This window comes from Scyliorhinus torazame, chromosome 17 (assembly GCF_047496885.1).
Source record: "Scyliorhinus torazame isolate Kashiwa2021f chromosome 17, sScyTor2.1, whole genome shotgun sequence".
NCBI classification, from domain to species: Eukaryota; Metazoa; Chordata; class Chondrichthyes; order Carcharhiniformes; family Scyliorhinidae; genus Scyliorhinus; species Scyliorhinus torazame.
In genome coordinates, this window is record NC_092723.1 from 40884603 (window position 1) to 40901388 (window position 16786).

Consider the following 16786-nt stretch of genomic DNA (forward strand, 5'->3'; position numbering starts at 1 on the left):
CTGAGAGTCAGCATAGAGATTTTAAAAGAGCGGGAGCTGAGAGTCAGGGTGGAGATTGAAAAAGAGCAGGAGCTGATAGTCAGCACAGAGATTTAAAAAGAGCGGGAGCTGAGAGACAGCAGAGAGATTTAAAAGGAGCGGGAGCTGAGAGTCAGAGTGGAGATTTAAAAAGAGCGGGAGCTGGGAGTCTGTACAGAGATTTAAAAAGAGCGGGAGCTGAGAGACAGCACAGAGATTTAAAAAGAGCGGGAGCTGGGAGTCAGAGTGGAGATTTTAAAAGAGTGGGAGCTGAGAGGCAGAGCGGAGATTTAAAAAGAGCGGGAGCTGAGAATCAGCACATAGATTTAAAAAGAGCGTGAGCTGAGAGTCAGAGTGGAGATTTAAAAAGAGCGGGAGCTGAGAGTCAGCACAGAGATTTAAAAAGAGCGGGAGCTGAGAGACAGCACAGAGATTTAAAAAGAGCGGGAGCTGGGAGTCAGAGTGGAGGTTTTAAAAGAGTGGGAGCTGAGAGGCAGAGCGGAGATTTAAAAAGAGCGGGAGCTGAGAATCAGCACATAGATTTAAAAAGAGCTTGAGCTGAGAGTCAGAGTGGAGATTTAAAAAGAGCGGGAGCTGAGAGTCAGAGTGGAGATTTAAAAAGAGCTGGAGCTGAGAGTCAGCATAGAGATTTAAAAGAGCGGGAGCTGAGAGTCAGAGTGGAGATTTAAAAGAGCGCAGCTGAGAGTCAGTACAGAGATTTAAAAAGAGCAGGAGCTGAGAGTCAGCATAGAGATTTAAAAAGAGCGGGAGCTGAGAGTCAGCATAGAGATTTAAAACAAGTGGGAGCTGAGAGTCTGTACAGATATTTTAAAAGAGCGGGATCTGAGAGTCAGTACAGAGATTTAAAAAGTGCGGGAGCTGAGAGTCAGAGTGAAGATTTGAAAAGAGCGGGAGCTGAGGGTCAGCATAGAGATTTAAAAAGAGCGGGAGCTGAGAGTCAGAGTGGAGATTTAAAAAGAGCGGGAGCTGAGAGTCTGGACAGATATTTTAAAACAGCGGGAGCTGAGAGTCAGCATAGAGATTTAAAAGAGCGGGAGCTGAGAATCAGAGTGGAGATTTAAAAACAGCGAGAGCTAAGAGACAGCATAGAGATTTAAAAGAGCGGGAGCTGAGAGTCAGCATAGAGATTTAAAAAGTGTGGGAGCTGTGAGTCAGTACAGAGATTTAAAAAGAGCGGGAGCTGTGAGTCAGCATAGTGATTGAAAACGAGTGGGAGCTGAGAGTCAGCATGGAGATGTAAAAAGAGCAGGAGCTGAGAGTCAGCATAGAGATTTAAAAAGTGTGGGAGCTGTGAGTCAGTACAGAGATTTAAAAAGAGCGGGAGCTGAGAGTCAGCATAGTGATTTAAAACGAGTGGGAGCTGAGAGTCAGCATGGAGATGTAAAAAGAGCGGGAGCTGAGAGTCAGCATAGAGATTTAAAAAGAGCGGGAGCTGAGAGTCAGAGCAAAGATTTAAAAAGAGAGGGAGCTGAGAGTCAGCATAGCGAGTTAAAAAAAGCGGGTGCTGAGAGTCAGCATGGAGATTTAAAAAGAGCGGGTGCTGAGAGTCAGCACAGTGATTTAAAAAGAGCGAGAGCTGAGAGTCTGTACAGATATTTTAAAAGAGCGGGAGCTGAGAGTCAGAGTGGAGATTTAAAAAGAGCGGGAGCTGAGAGTCTGTACAGGTATTTTAAAAGAGCGGGAGCTGAGAGTCTGTACAGATATTTTAAAAGAGCGGGAGCTGAGAGTCAGTACAGAGATTTAAAAAGAGCGGGAGCTGAGAGTCAGCACAGAGATTTTAAAAGTGCGGGAGCTGAGTGTCAGCACAGAGATTTAAAAAGAGCGGGAGCTGAGAGTCAGAGTGGAGATTTAAAAAGAGCGGGAGCTGAGAGTCAGTACAGAGATTTAAAAAGAGCGGGAGCTGAGAGTCAGCTCAGAGATTTAAAAAGAGCGTGAGCTGAGAGTCAGCATAGAGATTTAAAAGAGCAGGAGCTGAGAGTCAGAGCAAAGATTTAAAAAGAGAGGGAGCTGAGAGTCAGCATAGCGAGTTAAAAAAAGCGGGTGCTGAGAGTCAGCATGGAGATTTTAAAAGAGCGGGTGCTGAGAGTCAGCACAGTGATTTAAAAAGAGCGAGAGCTGAGAGTCAGAGTGGAGATTTAAAAAGAGCGGGAGCTGAGAGTCTGTACAGGTATTTTAAAAGAGCGGGAGCTGAGAGTCTGTACAGATATTTTAAAAGAGCGGGAGCTGAGAGTCAGTACAGAGATTTAAAAAGAGCGGGAGCTGAGAGTCAGCACAGAGATTTTAAAAGTGCGGGAGCTGAGTGTCAGCACAGAGATTTAAAAAGAGCGGGAGCTGAGAGTCAGAGTGGAGATTTAAAAAGAGCGGGAGCTGAGAGTCAGTACAGAGATTTAAAAAGAGCGGGAGCTGAGAGTCAGCTCAGAGATTTAAAAAGAGCGTGAGCTGAGAGTCAGCATAGAGATTTAAAAGAGCAGGAGCTGAGAGTCAGCATAGAGATTTTACAAGAGCGGGAGCTGAGAGTCAGCATAGAGATTTAAAAAGAGCGGGACCTTAGAGTCAGAGTGGAGATTTAAAAAGAGCGGGAGCTGAGAGTCAGCATAGAGATTTAAAAGAGCAGGAGCTGAGAGTCAGCATAGAGATTTTACAAGAGCGGGAGCTGAGAGTCAGCATAGAGATTTAAAAAGAGCGGGACCTTAGAGTCAGAGTGGAGATTTAAAAAGAGCGAGAGCTGAGAGTCAGCTCAGAGATTTAAAAAGAGCGTGAGCTGAGAGTCAGCATAGAGATTTAAAGGAGCAGGAGCTGAGAGTCCGCATAGAGATTTTACAAGAGCGGGAGCTGAGAGTCAGCATAGAGATTTAAAAAGTGTGGGAGCTGTGAGTCAGCATAGAGATTTAAAAAGAGTGGGAGCTGAGAATCAGCATAGAGATTTAAAAAGAACGGGAGCTGAGTCAGAGCAGAGATTTAAAAAGAGAGGGGCCGGGTTTCTCAGAGCCGCCGCACCACAATCGCGCTTAGTGCGGGGGTGAAGAATGGCCGTCAAACCCGCGATCGGGTCCGACGCCGCTCCCGCGATTCTCCGGGGACAATTGGCGCCAGTCGTGGGCCATTGAAAGAGGCCCCCGCGATGATTCTCCGCCGACAATTGGCCACTTTCCCACCGCCGTTGTTCACTCATGGTTCCACCCGCCGGGAGCTCGGAATGGCGGCTTCAGACTCAGTCCGCGGCCGCCCTGGTGGGGGACGGGGGGATCCGTCATCAGGGGGGCATCCAGGACAGCCAGGCTCGTGATCAGGGCCCACCGATTGGTGGACGCGCATGATCAGGGGGGGCCTATAGCCCCCCCCTGTATAGTATGGGTCCGCCATGTTGCGCGGGGCCGCCGCCACAGGCAGCCGCCGTGCACATGTGCGGACCCGCGGCAGGAAGTACAGGGTCAGGTTTCGGCAGCAGGAGCTGCGAGGAGCACTCCGGGGCCCTGCTATCCCCCTGCAAAACAGAGAATCACTCTGGACTTTCTCCAGTGATTCGCGCCCATTTTCTCACAGGCGTGGAGACATAGCCCCGTTTTCAGAGAATTCCACCCGAGAGCTGAGAATCACACTGAAGATTTAAAAAGAAGGGGAGCTGAGAGTCATACCAAAGATTTAAGTGGGAGCTGAGAGTCGGTGCGCAGATTTAATAAGACCAGGACCTGAGACTCAGAGTGGGCAGTTTAAAAAAGTCAGAGCAGATGTTTAAAAAGAGTGGGAGCTGAGAGCCAGAGCGGAGATTTAAAAAGTGCAGGAGCGGAGAGTCTTTCTCGAAGAAGAAGAAGGATGTGACCCGTGTTTCAACCCCACAGATACGTTAGCTGCAATCCATTCACAACTTTCTAGTAGTGGGCTGTGATTGGCAGCTTCCACAAATCAGCTGCAGCCTTGATCCATTCATCTCCCTCCATGGATCAGTGACTCAAAGCGGTGAAAATCCATTGTTTACAAACATTGACCACATCAAAGAGAGGTAAGTGCATTGCAGTCACACCCCTTGAGCACCATGTTGGTAATATAATCCAATACAGGGGCCCCTGTGGAGGGTCTCCCTATTACAGAGGTCCATGTGGAGGGTTGGGGGGGGGGGGTCTGCTAGAGGAGCTGAGGGCAGGCAGTGCATTGTTGTGGGGGGGAAACCGTTGGCCTACCGTGAGGTTCACCATGCCAGGGCCTCACTGGTAAAAATCACAATTGATTTGCTCCTAGGTGATTCCCTGTCGTGGAGACTGGAGAATCAAGGGAGGCCGGAGCATAGGGAGCGGGATTCTCTGATCCTGAGGCTAAGTGTTGACGCCGTCGGAAACGCCATCGTGTTTCACGACGGCGTCAACATGGCCTCAGGATCAGCAATTCTGGTCCCTACAGGGGGCCAGCACGGCACTGGAGCCATCCACACCGCTCCAGCTGCCGATCCTGGCATCAACTGGGCGCCGCGGGGTCCGCGCATGCACCGCGGAGTGGCTCCCTTCTCCGCTCCGGCCCCGACGCAACATGGCGTTGGGCTAAAGGGGCCAGCGCGGAAGAAAGGAGGCCCCCAGCCCGAGAGGCCGGCCTGCCGATCGGTGGGCCCCGATCGCGGGCCAGGCCACAATGGAGGCCCCCCTCTGGGGTCGAACCCCCCTCCTCCCCTACAGTCCGCCCCCGGACCCTTCCACGCCGAGGTCCCGCCGGCTAAGAGCAGATTAGGTTTTTTGTTACGGCCGCTCGGCCCATCCCGGGCCGAGAATCGCCGGGGGAGGCCCTGTAGAGCGGCCCCCGACAGGCACCGCACCGACCATGCCGGCGCCAATGGCGCCAATTCTCCGTTCTGCAAAGAATCGCGTCCCGGCGTCGGGGCGGCGTGGCGTGATTAATGCCGGCCGCGGCGATTCTCTGGCCCGGCCCCAGGCTGAGAGAATCCCACCCAGGGTGTCGGGCCTGCTAAATAGATGCAAATGGGCCATTAAGAGCCATTTGCATTTATTAACATCCTACCGCTGGCATGCATCGTGGACCTCGTTCACATCGCCAGAGTGGGTGCGGAGCATCGCATTCGGCTCGGCGCCCGGCGCCAACCCACCGGGGAACACATTGCCTGCATCCCGGGACAGAGAATCCTGCGCAAAGTCACCCAAATGGAGAATCCACCCTACAATGTTTTGGCCTCAACTACTTTCTGTGGTAACGAATCCCAAAGGTTCACCACTCTCTCTGAGTGAAGACATTCTCCGCAACTCTGTCGTAAACGGTCTACCCCATTTCCTCAGACTGTGGCCCCTGTTCTGGACATCCCATTACTGGGAACTCCTCACCTCCCCTCGTTGTTCAATTCCCAGAGAACTGTGAAACATCGCTAATGGCAGGCAAAGCAGGTTAAATGAGAGGCTCCAGATTCATTACAACGTTTACATTGCCAACCCACCATCTCGGAGTGAACCTGATGCCCACTTCTTGTCCTGTCTCCATTAACCCCAGAAGTGAGTGGGTGGGAGGCAGGTTGGGGTCAGGTTTGAGATTTTTAAATTGCTAATTTTTGATCCATTCCCAGCCCAGCCAATTTATGGAAGTCAAAATTCACCTCAAAATCAATAATCTGTGTGATGTATTTCCTTTCGGATGTCACACTGACATTTTCAAAGCACTTATTGTCCACTTAATGTTAAATAAAATTGCTCCAACTCTGGGAATTAATACTTTTTAAATCGAATCAAACTTCACACTAGAACAAAGGAACCACGGACAGAGAAGTCAGGAGTGATAATAGGAATGATTTTAGCTTCCTCCACCAATAGGACTGCGGCAGCAATGGCCCTAAAATCACACTGCGGCATTCATTGTCTTGTTTCATTGACTTGAGGTTGTCAGTCTCTCAACGTACAGGAAATGATGCCCCTCAGTTACTATCTCTGCAGTGGAGCAGAGCCAGTTCGATGTGGCCTGCATCGTACACCTCCATGTGAGCAATTTTATCCTGCTTAGACATGACTAATAGTGCTTTCTGAGTCTGATTTATAAGCAAGATAAATCTAAATGGAGACTAATCCTGGTAAACACCGATAACATTGCAAGTACGTCTTAAGTAGAAAAAGGAACAGTGGCATAAATAAAGTGAAATTATGTCCCCATGATTTCCAGATAAAAACATGTTAAAATACATCAGCAGCCTAAATGACAGCAGGAAAACACTTTAGAAAACTGAACGTTCAGTCAAAGATTGGGTTTTGTGAAGACTTCTATGACTGGGGGAAAAGGGAGACAGAAGACTTTAAAGAGAGCTTGGATTAAAAAAGTAATCTTAAATGTATTTGATTTAATTGTCAACCCACTCCTCTGCTCTCAATGACTTGCTCCGTTTTGTCATTGTGTTTCATTTTGGTTCCTTGTTTTACTTCTTCAACTCGTTCAGTGAACCAATCCATACAAAAAAATGGAAGTCGAAATTCTGATGATAAAATTTAAAGATGCTTGAATTTTAATAATGAACTCATTATCCAGTGAAATTGCTATATTAAATATGTCATTGGGGGATTTTTAAAATTTTTCATAGTGCATAAAAACCTGTACAAATTTTGACTGAAGTTTTATTTCTTTGTGAAACATTAATATTTTCAACGCAGCCAACATCAGTAAAGGGTGAGGGTGACTCTTCAGTTTGCCAAAGTATGACCACCATTCAAATTGAATTTTAAAGTGACTCTCGCCAACCTGCGAGCTGTTGCAGGTGTTTTGTTATGCTCTTGATGTAGCATAAGCTGCTTCCTTGATGTACACTCTGACAAAGGAACTTTCAGACTTGAAGATAGCTTTAACACATTTATTAAACTATTAACAATTCTCCTACTTGGATTCGACTCTCCTGTTAATCCTGCTATAGCTACTCAGACTGACTAACCAGTCTGCTACAATCCACGTGGTGGGTGTGATGTGTTTCAATCAACCCTGTCTATTCTCACTAAGTGTCTCCACTGGAAAGAGACTGAGCATGTGTGCTGTTTCCTTTTATATGGATTGGTGTAATGCCCCCCTGTGGTAGTGTCACGCCTGGATGTGTCTTGAATGCCCATTGGTCGTGTCTTATCTTACTGACCTATTGGTTGAATGTCTGTGTGTCATGATGTCTCTGGTGTTCCCTCTAGCGTTTATCTAGTCTTAGTGTATTTGCATTAACCCCTTGTGCATTTACAGTGATGCATATCACCACAGCAGGGATCGCACAAGCAAACTAATGTGAGGTTGTTTATGGGTTCCTGGGGGTGAAGGTAGGGTGATGCCTGGTTCAAAGGCAGTCAATGCCTGATTGAGGAACCAGGCAATAGGAAGGAGGTGGGCCCATTGAGAATCACCCCTCACATTGCTGCCGACCCTCCTACTCCCCCCACCCCACTTCCCACCTGCAACTCTCTCCCGCCATCACTCACCTCTGGCCAGGTACCCAGTGACAATATTAGGCCTCAGGTGAATGTCCCATTGGTCGCAGCCACAATCTCCCCAATGACACTGCCATTTATGGCTGGTTTAGCTCAGTGGGCTAGAGAGCTGGTTTGTGATGCAGAACAAGGCCAGCAGCGCGGGTTCAATTCCCGTACCAGCTGAGAATTCTGAATTCTCTCTCTATGTACCCGAACAGGCGCCGAAATGTGGCGACTAGGGGCTTTTCACAGTAACGTCATTGCAGTGTTAATATAAGCCTACTTGTGACAATAAAGATTATTATTATTAATAGAGCTGCTGAACTCTGATTGACTGGCAGCTCTCATGGGCCTTTTTGAAAACAGAAAATAGGAGCTGGAGAAGGCCATTCAACCCTTTGAGCCTGCTCCACCATTCAATATGATCATGCTGATGACTCAACACAGTAACCTGTTCCTGCTTTCCCCACAAATCCTTTGATTCCTTTAGTCCCAGTAGCTATTTCTAACTCCTGTTTGAAAACATTATGGGCGGGATTCTCCGGTCCGCCAGCCGCGTTTTCCATCACGGCACGGCCCCCTCCGGCAGCGTGATTCTCTGTTCCTGCAGCCGGCCAATGGAGTTCCCCATTGTGGCCACCCCACGCCGTCGGGAAACCCGCAGGTGTGGGTGCGCTGCTGGCGGACCGGAGGATCCCGCTGACGGAGAATTCCGCTGACGATGTTTAGGCCTGGGGGCCAATGTTTGATCCTGGGGATAGGCCCGATGTAGGCCTAATGGATCAAAATGTGTTGGTCCTTCCAGGAAAGAAGCGATGCAGTGCTCTCCCACCAATGGCAGAGACCTCTTTTGCCTCCACAACAATCCACCTAGAATTTCAAAACAGACAAAACTGTTAGTTAGTAGTTTAATAACCAAAAAAATTTAGATAAATTAAATATATGAGGTGAGTTAAACTTCATAAACTGTTAACAACTATTTCAGTCAAATATTGTTATTGGCAGGATTATGCAATGCAGCTGCCACTGAGAAACTAACCGGATTGCCCTATATCAGTGGGTGGAGCTACCATTTATCTTCTTTCTTCTTGGAGCACAGTCTCAATTGCTAGGGAGAGGGATAAATCCTATTTTATTCTTAGTTGTATTGATGTTCCATCCAGACGATGTAGTGAGGAAACCATTGGGGAAAGTTCTGCTTCCTTGACAGAAATGATTTATTTGTACATTATTCTTTAAATATATAGAGAAACATTAGCAGGATTAGCCAACCATCAAAACTGATGGAAAGGAAAATGTTGGGCGGGATTCTCCGATCGCCGACATCAAAATCACGTTCGGCGATCGGCCGGAGAATCCCCGTTTGTGCCGAAATCGGGGGGGGGGGGGGGGCGCGGCGCCGCTTTTGCAATGCTCCGCACCTTCAAAAACGTCACATGCCGTCGGGATGGCCTCAGGACGTCACCTGAGGCCGTCCCCCAATGGGCCGGGTTCCCGACGGCACGGAACACTTATGCTATTTTTTTCATGGATCTCATGGGGAGCTTCGGCGAGGGCTGGGGGGACTGGTAAGGGGTGGTCCAGGGGTGGCGAGGGGGGTTACTGGGGTCATTAATTGGCAGGCCGGGTCCGGGTGCGGCTGGCGCCATGTTGTACGGTGCAGCCGCCACAGGCTTCCGCCATGCGCATGCGTGGCAACGGACCTGGACATTCTCTAGCCGTTCTTGGCATGGGAGCTGGGAGCTTTACCCGGCAGGGTTGCAAACCCCCCAACAGTCCCGGAATCAGTGCAGCTGGTGCACCATTTTGTCTGGCGTAAAACACCACTGTTCCCACAACACCGTCAGCACATAGCCTGGAAATCGGAGAATCCAGCATTGTTGTGTCTTCCTGAATTGCCGAATTGTACTTATTTTTTCGTTTCGTATTTGGTTCAATGAGCTCGTTAATTAATATCTTCAACATATTATAATGATGCTTTAGTATTACCCAATCCTGGGGAATAAGGACGTTTTTTTGGAGGGGGGGGGGCGGGTCATATTGAGTGGCTGGGAGCCTGCCCAATGGAAAACGAGCAGCGGGAGTTTAAAACCTGTTGCTTCAACCGGAACTGGTATTCCGTAGGGCCCTGGGCTTGGACTTGTGCGCTGTAAACTGCAGCTGTGGCCATACAAAGGGTATGGTGTCGGAAGACTGGCCTTGGCAAGATGCGCAATCAGAATAAACAAGTTTTTTTTCTCCTTGCAACCTTCATTGTCGAGAACAAGCAGCTTCTCCAGTAAATTTTTTTAAATGCCTCTCTTCAATACACTTGAACCCGGAGAAGACTGGGCCCAATACACAGAGCGCATGTGTTACTTCTTCAGGGCTAATAATATTGAGGGAAATGGAAAACAGAAAGTGATCCTACTGCCCTGACATTCAGTGCGATAAAAAATCTTACCTATCCAGATTCCCTTGACTCAAAGACTTTTAATGAGTTAGTAAACTTCGTAAAAAACATTTTGATCCAAACTCCTCTGTTATACTCCAGAGATACTGCTTTAACATATCAGGGTGATCCCTAGGGGAACCTGTCACTGCATTTCTGCCCAGATTATCATAATTGGCAAAGCATTGTGAATTCGGACCACCTCTGAAAAAATGTTGCGAGACAGATTGGTACGTGGAACAAACAATTTGAGAACCCAACAAAGATTATTAGCAGAACTCAACCTGGATTTTTAAAAAGCCATTGAAATAGCTTTATCACTGGAAAATGCACAAAAAGGGGTTCATGAGCAAAAAGGAGTGCCAGACAGCAATGTCCTCTGGTTGGTGGTGGTGGGGGGGGGGGGGGGGGGGGGAGGTCATGTGTAACCGTGACAATTCCTCAACTGAGGCCGTTTGTGTGAGTAAGATGTAAAATAGCCATTGCAGTATCGGAGCTTAACTCATATTACCTGGCAGTCAAGGAAATGCAATGATGACTCAAGAATGCTAGGGAAGATTGCAGATGCCAGATGATGGACTACTGAAAACACTGCCAAAGGGCACAGCCAAGACAAAATTTTAGGAATAGACAAAACATGCGCTGCCCAGGGAAGAAGCCGTGGGCAGTTTTGCCCTTCATCATGTCGTTATACCTGCTTCCAGAAACAAAGGCAATGCAACTAACCCACATCATTCCAGAAAGAAGCCTTACAACACAAGGTTAAAGTCCAACAAGTTTGTTTCGAATCACTAGCTTTCGGAGCACTGCTCCTTCCTCATTCACCTGAGGAAGGTGCAGTGCTCCGAAAGCTAGTGATTCGAAACAAACCTGTTGGACTTTAACCTGGTGTTGTAAGACTTCTTACTGTGCTCACCCCAGTCCAACGCCGGCATCTCCACATCATTACGACCAAGGTCACTCTAATAATGGACAAACTGCTGATAAATGGTCATCTCATGAAAATGGAGATAGGCACAGGAGCTGTGGTCTCCATTATTAGGGAGCACACTTATGATCACCTCCCAACTGGTATTCAACTCTAGAGCTTGGAACATACGAAGGTCAGACTAGCCACCTACATGGGGGAGTCATTGCAGATAAAGGGCACCACAATAACTTCAGTGACTTAGAGGCAGAAATCAGCCCAAATCCCAGTCATCATTGTGCTGGGATAAGGACCAAGGCTAATGAAGAGAAATTTGCTCCAGCGGATCAGGCTGAACTGGTTGGAGATCTTCAGGCTGGGCTTGGGAGGACTGTATGACATCATCAGCAAATACCCTGATGTTTGCCAGGAAGGACTTGCAAAAATAAGAGGAGCCAAAGCCAAGATTTATGTCAATCCTGATGCTACGCCTAAATATTTTAGAGGGAGAGTCATCCCATACTCTCTATTGGAAAAGGTGGAGGCTGAACTTGGACGCCAGAAAAATATATGCCTTTCCATTCTGTCTTCCAAGTAGTGTGAAGCAGAGTTTGCAGAGTGGGCTGTGCCTGTCGTCCCTGACCTTAAACTGGACAAATCGATCTGCCTCTGTGGGGATTATAAACTAATGGTCAATCAGGTTTCCGAACGAGATAGATACCCCTTGCCTCAAATCGAAGACCTGTCTGCCAAGTTAGCAGGTGGCCAGGCATTCACTAAGTTGGATTTGAGCCATGCCTACCTTCAACTTGAATTAGACGAGCCTTGCCGGAAGTATGCTCCAATTAACATGCACAATGGCCGAGAGGAGTACACCCGCTTCCCCTCCGGGGTGTCATCCATGTGCGCCATATTCGAACGGATCATGGAGAACGTACTCCAAAGGATACCCCAAGTAGCAGTGTACTTGGATGATGTCCTGGTCACGGGGTCTTCAGAATAAGAACATCTGGTGAACATGGAAAAAGTCTTGCAAAGATTCCCGAGAGCTGGGGTACACCTCAAGAGGGAAAAATGTGTTTTTTACACAAATGAAGCAACAACTTGGGTTATCGGGTGTATAAAGAAGGTTTACATCCAGTAGAGGACAAGGTAAAGGCCACTAAGGAAGCTCCAATTCCGAGAAACTCCACGGAGTAAAATTCTTTCCTGGGATTAGTCATTATTACAGGAAATTTATCCCACATTTGGCCTCCCCTTGCATACCCTACTACAGAAGTATCAAAGATGGTCTTGGGACACATCAAAGGTGGAGGCTTTTAATAAACAACTGCAGTCATCCAACCTATTGGCCCATTTTGAATCTTAGAAGGAACTTGTTTTGACATGTGATGCTTCCCCCTATGGGGTTGCGGTGGTAGTTTCACACTGCTTGGAAGACGGAATGGAAAGACCTATCTCATACGTATGCAGGACTCTTTCGGATGACGGGCAGAGGTATCCTCAAATTAAGAAAGAGGGCTTGGCATTCATGTTTGGTGTAAAATGTCCCACCAGTACGTCTACAGTGGTTTCATAATAGTAACTGACCACAAGCCAATATTGGGACTTTTAAAGAGGATAAGGCAGTTCCCCCTATTTCCTCTGCCCAGATACAGCATTTTGCCCTGTTATTTGGCCCTCTAACATTTAAAGCATCGCCCTGAAACCCGGATAGCTAACGCCAAAGTGTTGGGTTGCCTTCTGCCGCCCACAAGCCAGCTCCTTTACCAGCACTGGAAGAGGCCATGATGACCTTAAACATTTAGAGAGTTTGCCGATGTCTGCAAAGCAAATTAAGTGCTGTCCGCAAAAAGATCAAACTCTGTCTAAACTAACGTACATGATCCTAGATGGTGGATTCCAAGGACAACCCTCAGAGAACTGAAGCCCTATTTGACTCAGAATGATGAGCTCAGTGTTAAGGACAGCAGCATTCTCTGTGGATCCCAGGTAGATGTCACTCGCCCAGGGCAGTGTCCAATACTTATGGAGCTACATAATGGCCACCCTGGAGTATAGGAAGTGAATATGCTCACCAGGAGTTACGTCTGGTGGCCCAGGCTTGACTTAGACATCATGGACTTGGTGAGATGGTGCATTCTATGCCAGGAGAATCAAAAACTCCCTCCCTCAGCCTCACTACATCCAGGCGAATGGCCCAGCAGACCATGGGTGCGAGTGCACTCCAACTTTGCCAGGCCTTTTATGGATTTCATGTTTTTGATCCTGGTAGATGCACATTCCAAATGTTTAGAGATTAACTGCATGAACTCCACTACCTCCCACGACACAATCGAGAAATTACAACAGAGTCTCTGCACTTATGGAATAGAAGTCCTGGTTTTCAATAATAATTCTCGAATCCATGATATCCAATGGCATTAGATACATCAGAACACCACCTTCTCATCTGCCATCAAATGGGCTGGCGGAACGGGCGACGCAGACGTTTAAAACTGGCATGAAGAAATCATCTGCAGCATCCAGAGAGACCAAGTTGCCACGATTTTTATTCAACTATAGGACCATTCTTCACACAATAACAGGAATTGCCCCAGCGGAACTGTTAATGGGAAAGCCTCAGAGAGTCTGTCCCTGAGCAAATCCTTCTTTCCGGCCATGGAGGTGGCCTCCACCAGAACCGGGCACCAGTTTGAAGCCAGACCAGTGACCGTCCTCCAGATAATTGGGACACGGACTCCGACCTGGAAACGGAGGAAGCTGGTACCCCGACAGAAGTGGACCCCCAAAAGAAACCCACGCCAGTAACTCTTTGGCGTTCTCTCCAAAAACGAAGGTCGTCAATGTGGTTCACACCACCAGATCCGATCCCACCCTCAACTGACCTCAGCCTGATTGCCATGCGGCAGGTAGAAGGGACTCTCTCGCAACAAGGATACTGAGGGAGAAACTGACTTAAGGGGAGGGCGAGGGATGTTATGGTAGCCCCGAAGGACTCAAGGGATCATCACTAGATCTCCCAGTTGGTTTTGCAGAGTATGAGCTTCATTATTGAGAGGACAGGAGCTCACCCAGTGGGAAACGATCAGCTTAAAACCTGTTTCTTCAGCTTGGGCACGTATTCCGTTGGTCACCAGGCTTGGACTGTACGCTGTAAACTGCGGCTGCAGCCTTTTTTGTTATGTAAATAAAAGGATATGGTGTCAGAAGACTGGCCTTGGCAACATTGCTACACTATCTATCACTGACGAGCACTTACATTCAAGATAATTAGACATATAAATGTTTTACATGTTCATGTAAGACTACCAACATTGGGAAGCAATGATTATAAGCGCAGTTTTGAATACTGCCTTGAGGTCAATTATTGCATGCAATAAAAGAGATTTCAATTTAAACATTGTACTGACTTTAGACTGCCGACATGAAAAGCAGGTTCTATGGAAATTGTTCATCACGCTCGGTACTTCATGGATCCAAAACAGCACTTATAAAACTGTATGGGAATTAAATTAGAATAAAAATTTGAATTGATCATCATTAATGGTTATGGTAGAACCTGCAATTTGAAACTTCTGTGTTGTGCAATGTTAAACAATTAATATTGAAATGAGGGCTTTGATGGGGCTGAAAATGGGCAGTAGGATCTAGTCATCCACCCAATTTAAGCAGTCAGAGGCCTGAAACAGTATGATACCCAAGAGCTATCCTTGTATTCAATCTCCCATATAGAACAGTGGAGAGATCCTGGTTTCTTCAAGGTGCTTGCTTTGTGGAAACTCAGGAAAATTACCATTTACTTGACTTATTTTATGACGGCCAGATATGATTAAAGACCCCTTTCTGTTGTGAAAGGAAAAACATTTTATTTTTTTTAAAAAATATTTTATTCAAAACCTTTACATATTTTCAACAAAACCCCCCCCTTACAGAAATAAGAAAAAACAAAGAACACATAAATAAACATCGTATAGCTATGTCACGTATTCCCCCAATATACAAGCCCCCCATTAAACGATAATAAACACAGTAGTAAACACAAAGTACCTCCCTCCCCCGGGTAGCTGCTGCTGCTGTCCACCTCCTAACGCTCCGCGAGAAAGTCTAGGAATGGTTGCCACCGCCTGAAGAACCCTTGCACAGATCCTCTTCAGGCAAATTTTACCCTCTCCAATTTAATGAACCCTGCCATGTCGCTGATCCAGGCTTCCACACTTGGGGGCCTTGCATCCTTCCACTGTAGCAGAATCCTCCACCGGGCTACCAGGGACGCAAAGGCCAGAATACCGGCCTCTTTCGCCTCCTGCACTCCTGGCTCGTCTGATACCCCAAATAGTGCGAGCCCCCAACTCGGCTTAACCCGGGTGTTTACCACCTTAGACACCGTCCTCGCAACGCCCCTCCAGAACCCAAACAGCGCCGGGCACGCCCAGAACATGTGGGCGTGATTTACTGGGCTCCCCGAACACCTCACACACCTGTCCTCTACCAAAAAACTGGCTCAGCCTTGCCCCAGTCATGTGCGCCCTGTGCAGAACCTTAAATTGTATCAGGCTAGGCCTGGCGCAAGAGGAGGAAGAATTTACCGTACCCAGGGCATCCGCCCACGTACCCTCATCTATCTCCTCTCCCAGCTCCTCCTCCCATTTACCTTTCAGCTCCTCCACCGAGGCCTCCTCCTCCTCCTGCATCTCCTGGTAGATCGCCGAGACCTTGCCTTCTCCAACCCCCCCCCCCCCCCCCCCCCCCGTGAGCACCCTATCCTGGATCCTACGTGCTGGCAGCAGCGGGAATTCCCTCATCTGCCGTCTTACAAATGCCCTTACCTGCATGTACCTGAAGGCATTTCCAGGGAGGAGCCCAAATTTTTCCTCCAACGCCCCAAGGCTCGCAAACGTCCCATCTATAAACAGGTCCCCCATCCTTCTAATACCTGGCCTATGCCAGCTCAGGAACCCCCCATCCATTCTCCCTGTGACAAACCGATGGTTCTCTCAGATCGGGGACAACACCGAAGCCTCTGCCTCCCCCCTGTGGCGTCTCCACTGCCCCCAAATTTTGAGGGTCGCCGCCACCACTGGACTCATGGTGTACCTTGTCGGCGGGAGCGGCAGCGGTGCCGTCACCAGTGCTCTCAGGCTCGTGCCCACACAGGACGCCATCTCCAGCCTCTTCCACGCTGCCCTCTCCCCCTCCATTACCCACTTGCGTATCATCGCCACATTGGCAGCCCAGTAGTACCCACATAGATTAGGCAACGCTAGCTCTCCTATGTCCCTCCTATGTCCCTGCTCCGTTCCAGAAACAGCCTTCTCACGCTCGGGGTCTTTTTTGCCCATACAAACCCCATGATGCTCCTGCTGACCCGCTTAAAAAAGGCCTTAGGGATCAGGATGGGGAGGCACTGGAATAAAAAAAGGAACCTCGGGAGCACCGTCATCTTCACCGACTGTACGCTACCCGCCAGGGAGAGTGGCAGCATATCCCACCTTTTAAACTCCTCCTCCATCTGCTCCACTAGCCTCGTCAAGTTGAGCCTGTGTAGGGCCCCCCAGATCCTAGCCACCTGGATCCTTAGGTACCGAAAACTCCTTTCCGCCCTCTTCAGTGGAAGCTCGTCTATCCCCCTTCCCTGGTCCCTTGTGCGTATCACGAATAGCTCACTCTTCCCCATGTTGAGCTTCTACCCGGAAAAGTCTCCAAAGTCCCTGAGGATCCGCATCACCTCTGGCATCCCCTCCACCAGGTCCGCCACATACAGTAACAGGTCGTCGGTATACAGCGATACCCGGTGTTCCTCCGCACACACCCCGCACCAGCCGCCTCCAGTTCCTGGACTCCCTCAAAGCCAAAGGCTCAATTGCCAACGCAAATAACAGGGGGCACCCCTGTCCCGTCACCCGGTACAGCCAAAAGTATTTCGACCTCCTCCGAATCGTGGCCACGTTTGCCACCGGGGCTTCGTACAGTAACCTAACCCAACTAACG